Source organism: Engraulis encrasicolus, chromosome 16 (assembly GCF_034702125.1).
Source record: "Engraulis encrasicolus isolate BLACKSEA-1 chromosome 16, IST_EnEncr_1.0, whole genome shotgun sequence".
NCBI classification, from domain to species: Eukaryota; Metazoa; Chordata; class Actinopteri; order Clupeiformes; family Engraulidae; genus Engraulis; species Engraulis encrasicolus.
Genome location: NC_085872.1, coordinates 47,553,797 through 47,562,504, shown reverse-complemented (window position 1 = coordinate 47,562,504; position 8,708 = coordinate 47,553,797). Strand labels below are relative to the sequence as shown.

Genomic DNA, 8,708 nt, shown 5'->3' with positions numbered 1-8,708 from the left:
CAGTTCAAACCCCGGGGCTGTTATGAACTCTGAGAGTTCTAGTGCAGTGGACCATAGCTAGCGGAAAGACACAGGAAATCCCTGTAGCTGCAAATGTGTTGATTACATTTCAGGACTGGCAGGAAGCATGGGAGCTAATGATCATTCTAATGCTCCCACAATCCTGTCTTTTATTTGGCAATAATATTATGATGACACACACACACACAGACACAGACACAGACACACACACACACACATACACACACACACACACACACACACACCTATTTTAGTCTGTGGAGCAGTAATTTGATGAGCATTCTTCTAGAAAAGTGATTTTTTTTTTCTTGATGCACCCCTTAGCCCAGACGTGGGCAAACTCAGGCCCGGGGGCCACATGCGGCCCGCTCGGCCATTTCATGCGGCCTTCAGAGCCTTTCCAAGAAAAAAATGCAGACTCGCATGGTCACTCATTCTTCAATGCACTACCTAAAACAAGGGTCTTGGAAACCTAAGATTACCAAAGTCTACATCTAGATACAATTAGCCGGAATGGCATAACTGACAATGGTTTAATTATGCTGCCGTACACCAATTCTTATTATTGGCACGGGCAAGTTGCCTACAACATCCGGCCCTTTGGTCAACTTTCTAAACCCAATGTGGCCCTTGAGCCAAAATAATTGCCCACCCCTGCCTTAACCTGTGCCCAAGACAAGTCGCACACCTCCAACCCAAACTTCTAAATGTGTATATGCACTTTAAAATGACTTAAGCGATTCATTTCAATGATTCTTGCTTTAGACATTAATAAATACTTTAATGACTTTACATTGAGACCAAAGCACCTGGCCTAATTATAATGTTTGGAAGCAGAATTTTGGTCACGACCTCAACACAAACAAAATTCCATGCACCCAAGTCTCTGGTGCACCCCCAGGGGGTGCCCGGCTGCACCCCAGGTTAAGAGCCACTGTTCTAGCACACACGCACATGCACAATTTTGTGCGTGCGTATGCATTTCAACAAGTAGGCAAAGAGACAAAGAGGATGTGGGGGATGAGGGGAACATCAGGGTGCACAGGAGCTATGATGTGTTTATTGTATCTTGATAATGAACACCTTCTATGGCAGTGGTTCTCAAACTTTTTCTGTGAAGTACCACCTGAGAAAACATTAAGCTCTCCGAGTACCATCTTGACAACCAACATTAGAATATCGCAGGCAAAGGCCTTCCATAATCACTTTTGCTATGTGTAAATTAATTCTTCCAAGTACCACCAGAGGTGTCTCAAGTACCACAGTTTGATCACCACTGTTCTATGGAACACCAACAAAAAGCACCTTACAACAAGGCATTAAGTATGGAGTTGGAGATGGCATTGTGTAGGCCAAGGCTTCCAAAACTGGGGTGCGGCCTGCCACAAGGAGGTGCGCGGGCTGAATAGATTAATGGTTGAGATGTGTGTTTTTTTATACTGAATTAATGAATATTATATAGTTTTGACTTGTTTGGTGAATTGTATACTCTGTAAGGATCCATCTGAAGTGCTGTCTATTACCCAGACTTGTCATGCCACAAGTTCCATTGTAATGATGTCTATCGGAAATGAGGATTCCCCAAAATGTGCAGCTGTGCAACATTCTCTTAGGGGGTGCGCAAAACCCAGTGAAATATGAAAGGGGGTGTGCAGGGGGTCAGGAAGTCAAGATACTTTTGAAGTTTAATTTAGGCTATAGCCTGTCATTTATGTTTAAGTTGTTTATTTTCAAAATGTATGCTTTTCATATTAACAAAGTATGCATTCTAACTAATATTTCTGCACTCATCAAAGTATAAAGAAAGACCTAGAAAGCCATAATGGTTGTGAACTGCAGTGTTGACACACTCCGAATAGTCACAGTAGCTGAACATTTTGAATTAAGCCTGCGTTAGTTCTGCCAGGAAGACTCAGGTCACCTGTGCATTTCGCAGATCCAATCAGCGGCTGCCATTTCCTTTATAGCGACATGTCTAACTCTCCTTTCTTGCTGGCCTAGGCATGGCCGGTCCGAAATCTCCTCCTCCATCCCCACCACCACCAGTTGGGTCCAGTCTTCCTGTCCGGGGGGTTAAAGGTCCAGTTCCTGCTGCACGGCTATGGCAGGCTCTACTGGATCCGCCGGCGCAAGATTTTTTGTAAACTTACTGTCATTTTTTTACAGATTTTTTGTAAACTTACTGAACTTTGGTCATACTAACACATTTTCGTTTATTACTAAGTAAATATTCATGAAAAGGACACAGTTGGTAATAGGCAGCACCGTTTCAATGTGCAGCATAGTTGCCTACTCTGGTCACAATCCTACACAGTGCACCTTTAAGAAAATAATTTGTTTGGTTGCTGTGAAAAAGTGCTCTCTGGCTGGATTAGCATCCATGTGCACACATCGGACACAAATAAAATTCACTCTACATACAGTTCTTTTAGCTCATTGACTAAGTGCATTAGTCCACACTTGTAGGTGTGCGTGTGTGCGTTCATGCGCGTATACTGTATGCATGTGCGCGTGCATCTGGCAGTCCACCATTCATTTGGTTGTCCTCTTTGTGGACCACATTTGTGTTATTACCCAGTCTTATTTAAGTCTAGTCTTGGTATTTTGTTTGTCTTTAGTTTGGGTCAAAATCAACACAGTATGTACAAAACATATGCACACTCAAGTACTATTCTTATCCCAGCAAGGAGCTGGAAGTGCATACAAGCAAATTGATCTCTAGAAAAAAGGTACATTTCACTTAAAGAAACAAAAATAACTGCTGTTTTTTAGTTGCTGAAAAAAAGAGTCCTTTCCGATTGGGTGTCACGTGTGTGTGACAGACATACACTAAAACTGACAATGTCCTTTGGGTGGGATGCCCAATCTTCTGTCAGAGCAGATTCCAATAGTGATGTCTTCAATTGCTGCGTCTACGGCAACTTCATCCATAACCTATTCAACACAGACAAAAGTAAATAAACACAAATTAACCAAGCCATTTGAATTAACAAATAAATCAACATTAAGCTGGGCAGTAGGTTAGTGCAAAGTCCAAAGCATGTCCTCTGTTCCACTGTCAAGATTCTCAGTTGTAATTCTGATGTGGGACCTGGATGATGATTTAACGCTGGTGTGAATTGGCCTGAGGTTGTCAAATACCAGAGCCAAAGCTGTGTAGTTGCCTTCATTCTGCAGGGATGTCAAACTCAAACCCAGGGCCAATTGTGACCCATGAAGTAATTTTATATGGCCTGCAAGATCATTGCATAGCATGACAAGACTTTGACATGAACCTTGGTGTGTCACAGGAATACCAGTGGGCCCAGGCCAATGAAAAAAGTTCACTCTCATATGGAACAACACCCCAGGTCTACTGTGTCCTTGGCTGGGACCTACAAGGGGCTTGTAGTAGACAATCAGTGATGCCAATCCTCTATTTAAGGTGTTTCAGAGCACAGAGATGTAAGGATCAGTTCGTCTCAATTAAGAGAACAAGTTTCATTATGCATATACAGGTACGATATATACTGTTCCTTGCGAGGAGACTTTGAAGGAAAAGTCTACTGCATTTCTCTGCTCTCTGATATTCTCTGATCTGAGATGAATTGAGAACCTCTCTGGCGTTTGTGCATGCGTGCAGTAATATGGCATGCAGGGCTTATCTGTCAAGGGGCTGAAATAAGAAGTTATTACAGTTTTCCCCATCTCAATACGTTTCCCTGATAACTTAAGTGATTAAAAATAAAACATGCAATATTCTAGGCAGACATACAATGGGCAATATAATGAAAAGCGTAACACAGCTGGTGCACTCTGTGGACTCTGATTTCTACCCCCCCTCCCCACCCATCAGAGAGAAAAACATGTGTCAACAAAGTGCTCTGAGATATTATACACTTCATAGTAGTGTTCATTTTGTTTCTACATAGAAGATATTAATATTTCTTTTTGTTTAGCTGCACATGCATTGTGTAGTAAGTGTATTGGAATAAGGAAACCGTGGGATAGCTTGCTCACTTTCAACTGAAGCCTCTCAATGTCATGTTGAGCATAGCACAATGCATACAAACTAACTAGTGTCACACTCCACACTGAGCGTGGGAACACCAGGGAGGTAGTCATCAACACTTCTCAGATCAGATCATCTTGTCTAAGATAACTCCAATTCTAGTACTAAGCAATAATCTAATATTCACTGGTCAGAGTACAAAATTTAAATATAAAAATTCGAGAAGCAGCTCCTTATACCACTGGAATATTTAGTCACCCCCTTTCAGGTAACAGCTAATTTAAAGCAGGAGTCAAGTTGTTAAGGTGCACTGGGTAGGGTTGTGGCCAAAGTGAATGCTTTACCTTGTGGACTTGGAACAGTGCAGGGCATTGCAGTGGGACTGTGGTGATTCTTTTCAATTCAGCACTGATCTGAAAAGACATAAAGAGCCCAAAGGATTTAACAATCAAATCATTAACATTAGGAGAAAGCCACACACACATTCAAGAAAGGAGATAAAATGCTGTAATTCACAAATCAAAACATTTAAGACAATCCGAATTGAATGTCTTACCTTGCAAACTTTGAACAGTGCAGGCCACTGTGCCAGAAGTCCTCAGAATAAATGGTGCATCTTGTACAACTTAATGAAATGAAGAAAGAAAGAAAGAAAGAAAGAAAGAAAGAAAGAAAGAAAGAAAGAAAGAAAGAAAGAAAAGGAGAACATTTGTAACCTGTGCAGCAGCATGAGTTCTGGAAATAAACTACTTAAAAAAATCACTCTCTGCGCCTTTAAAATCACAGACTGTATCATGATCTGCTTCAATTGTCATGGTACATGTTGGAGAAATTCAGATTTCCAATATTGACGCCATGCATCCAGCCTAAAACCATGTCTGTCCCACTACCACTTCTTGACCATGAGCATGGGACAGTTTACTTTGTACTACTTACTTGGTTAAGATCACACATGCTTGACACCATCCGAAAAAATGTGTTCATGTTGGTGTCATCAGACCACAGGACATGGTTCCAGCAATCCATATCTGAAGTCTGTTTGTCTCTGATGAAACCATGATGAACACATTTGCTTTATATTGTTTCAAGCATGTGTGATAGTAGCCAAGGGAGACGTATAAAGAAAATAGTCCCATGTTTACGGTCAAAAATGGTGGTGGGACTGATTTGTTTTGGGATTCTATGAATGGCATCAACATTGGGAAGCTGACTGCCACCAAAAGAAACATGCATATGAATGTACTGGTACCATGACTACTAAGGCAGATCATGATCCTCTCTATGGGGTTTTAACATGCATGGGTGTAACTCAATAGTAAACAAGTCCGACAGGCGGACAACAGATGCGTCCGTCTATGCCCGTTCTGAACCTTTTTTGCCCAAACGCCCCCTTGGCCTCCTCATAACCTGTCAAGGCAATTTATCAATAAGCCTACCATGTACTGTATAAGCCTGGATTTGAAAAAGTACCATAGGATTTCAACAGTGTTGGGCAATTTACTGAAAAACTGTAATGCATTGCTGATTACATGTTACTGTCTTTTCAAAATAATCCCTTACACTACATTTAGCAATGTGGGCAAAGAAAGTGGATGTAACCAAGAAGCGTCATTTTGTTTCCTTTCCGGTATCCACTTTATGTCGGGTGAACGCCCCTTTAGGAGACCTTCGGTTAGGAGACCTTCGGAGTCCTGAGGTTGAGAATCAATGAAGTCCCCTTAGCGCTGTAGATGGCGGTAGCGCACGTCTTGCGCAAACACCTCAAAAAGAGAAGAAGAAGTAGGGGACAACGCCCCCTTAGGAGACCCAACTTGAGCACACGCTTTTTCATTGAGTGGGCGTGGTTTGCGATATCTTTGTTTGATTCAGAATTTTTGATGTGGGGACCTAAGGCGAATTTAGCTTAGGGGGGCCATCGGTCCATCCCATATCACATTTTTTTAAACATAAAATCTCTATTTTTGTTAGGCTATTTTTTTTTTTTTAAATCACTTTTTTTTTTTTTTTTAATTACAAACATAAAAAACAGGCAAACATTACAACCCTTTCTGGACAGATTTCAATGAATAGGCTATTTGCAATTTTGCATAGGCCTACATTAAATAAACTAAAATGTGAAATTCTCTTTTCACTTTAATATGAGAGCAGTGATGTCCCCCCCCCCCTCACTGAAGTGTTATTTCATGTGTGAGCATGATGCTGTCACCTATTTGAAGTGACGTTGATGTTGGATTTCATGGAATACTTTTAAATGCCGCTTTGGGAAGAAAACAGAGTAGGCGACAGGTGAACTGTATTTCTGTCAAAACAGTGGTTTGCAGGCGTTTGCGTTTTCACGTGGATATTGTCTTCGTGGACCGTAACAGACAAACCGTAAGTTCCATAAACTAATCAATGAGACATTGGCTACGTGTACATGATGTTTTTTAAGTCCGATTTAATAAATGCGATTTAAATAGATCGGATTAAGAGTTATTTTGCGATGTGTATACATGGCACTTTCACTTAAATGCGATTAAACGTCTGAGGAAAATAAAGCATTGCGATTGGACTGAGGACGCACGTGCTGAGCGAGCCAAATAAGGCACGGGGGCGTGGTTCAATGCCACCGAGATGCAGGTCATCTTCCCCACGAAAATCGTTGCCTCAGGCGGACTGAAATCACAACATTTCCCCCTTTCCTCCCTGGATCATTTACAATGCTACATTAGCTACCCTGTTAGCATAGAAAAACGAGTGGTCAAATGGTAATGTGGAGTAACTTTGTTGTGCTTCATTACTTCGTGGGGCACTTTTACATCAATATATGGAAGCCACAACATTTATAGTCGCTTAGGGACTTTAAATTAAGCAAAACTTTCATGTGAAAATCAACAGGAAGTGCCGCCATGTTTTTCTCACTGGCAAAGAGCACGGTTGGTTTGCACGCATGAGCTCCAGGCCAAAACTGAGCGACTGCCACCTTGTGGACACAAGAGGGAATCACAGGAGGGAATCACAATTCAGAAACGCATCACGGGAGGGAAACACATCACGGGAGGGCGGACGGACGGACGGAGGGACGGACGGACGGACGGACGGACGGACACCAAAGCCTCTTATAGAGATGCGTGGGACGCATCTAAAAAGGCTTTCTGCTCAGGAACCATCAAGTAGACAGGCAAAAAATACAGAAACTTACATCAGCCAATTCAGCAACAGTTGCTTGGATTGCAGGGGAACTGTGGTTATTCTTTTGAATTCAGCACTGATCTGAAAAGGCATAAAGAGCCCAAAGGATTGACAAATCATAAACATTAGGGAAAAGCCCCACACACACACACACACACACACACACACACACACACACACACACACACACACACACACACACACAATATAAAAACAATATAAAAACCTTATAGACAATCAGCATTGAATGTCTTACCTTACAGACTTCGAACAGTGCAGCAGAAGTCCTTAAAGAAAGAAAGAAAGAAAGAAAGAAAGAAAGAAGGAATTGGTGAGGTTAAGCATTTAATAAACAGCACAGGATTCGTGAATGAGGAGCATGCATTCTGTAAACTAGGCTACTTGTAAACAATGCTCCACTTAAAAGAGGAAGATATAGGCAAAGTAAAACGAGATAAGGCAGTGCATGCTTTGCATTGCACCATAAGTGCAACTAAAAAAAAAGTGATATGCACTTCAATAAATAGGATACTATTCCCACATGTTTCATCCAATTCCCTGTGCAAAGTTTAAATTCAGGTTATATGCACTCTATCTAGGTCGGTTGTTCTTTGACTTCGTGTGCAGGAAAGCTTACATTTCATTAATCTTCGGTTAAGACCACAAGTGCATGTGTGCATTAAACACCTGGGTTGGATAAGAAAAGAAAACTTTAAAAATAGAATACTTGGCTTAAAATGAACACACCGAAACGACGCCAGCCCTCTGTTCTCGTGAGCATGCAACGTGTTCGATCTCAAGTTCTAGTTCTGTGCATACCCCTCACCACCCCTCCCCCATTAACGGATCAGACCCTCCCGCGCAAATATAGCTATTAACTGAAGATAACCAGCTAGATTGTAGATTGCAGTTTTTACTACATCCTTTGAATATCCTAAATGTACATATTTTCCATTCTTTTCTAAAATTACATGGGGCATAGCCAACTGCATGTGTTTGCAGTGCACCTGTTACTAAGCAAAGAGCACTGCGCGGGTAAATGTAGTAGTAGAGTCTAAGCTCAGCTTCCACACACAAAAGACACAAGAGCAGTAGTACATCGCCCACCATAAATGAAAGTACTTCAGTTACTTACTCAATTTCGTGTATATCTTCACACATGACAACACTATTCCAGCGAGATGAGACTGAAGAGTAGGACCGGGCTGACTGAGGCGAACGATTCTCTGGCTTGAAACTTTCCGGCTTCTTCTTGTCTTAGAAAGTGGTGCACTAGCGCCACCTCAGGACTGGAGGCCACCCCAGACACAACTTAATCATGTTCATTCAAAGCATTAGAAACATGCCAATTCAGCAGTCTCCAAGAACACATTATCCTTATTTGATGAAATCATGTTTACTCAAGGAATGTTAATGAATTGTTTTGCATCTATTTACTTTATATAGGTTAATTCAAAGACCCGCCATTCCCTCTTTTTTCAGTATATTTGGAACCTTTCACTCATCCTTTCTCATCCTTCTCTCT

General features: G+C 41.5%; 2 long non-coding RNA genes across 2 annotated transcripts; both read right to left on the bottom strand.

Moving 5' to 3' along the window:
- Nucleotides 1-4,357: 4,357 nt before the first annotated feature.
- Nucleotides 4,358-4,612, bottom strand: LOC134466636 (uncharacterized). Its single transcript, XR_010038360.1, has 2 exons — nucleotides 4,569-4,612; nucleotides 4,358-4,425 (listed from the first exon to the last, which is right to left on the bottom strand). It is a non-coding gene; the product is annotated as an uncharacterized LOC134466636 (long non-coding RNA).
- A 2,534-nt stretch (nucleotides 4,613-7,146) lies between these two features.
- Nucleotides 7,147-8,648, bottom strand: LOC134466635 (uncharacterized). The gene is made up of 3 exons (XR_010038359.1): nucleotides 8,319-8,648; nucleotides 7,440-7,470; nucleotides 7,147-7,264 (listed from the first exon to the last, which is right to left on the bottom strand). It is a non-coding gene; the product is annotated as an uncharacterized LOC134466635 (long non-coding RNA).
- Between the last annotated feature and the right edge of the window lie 60 nt (nucleotides 8,649-8,708).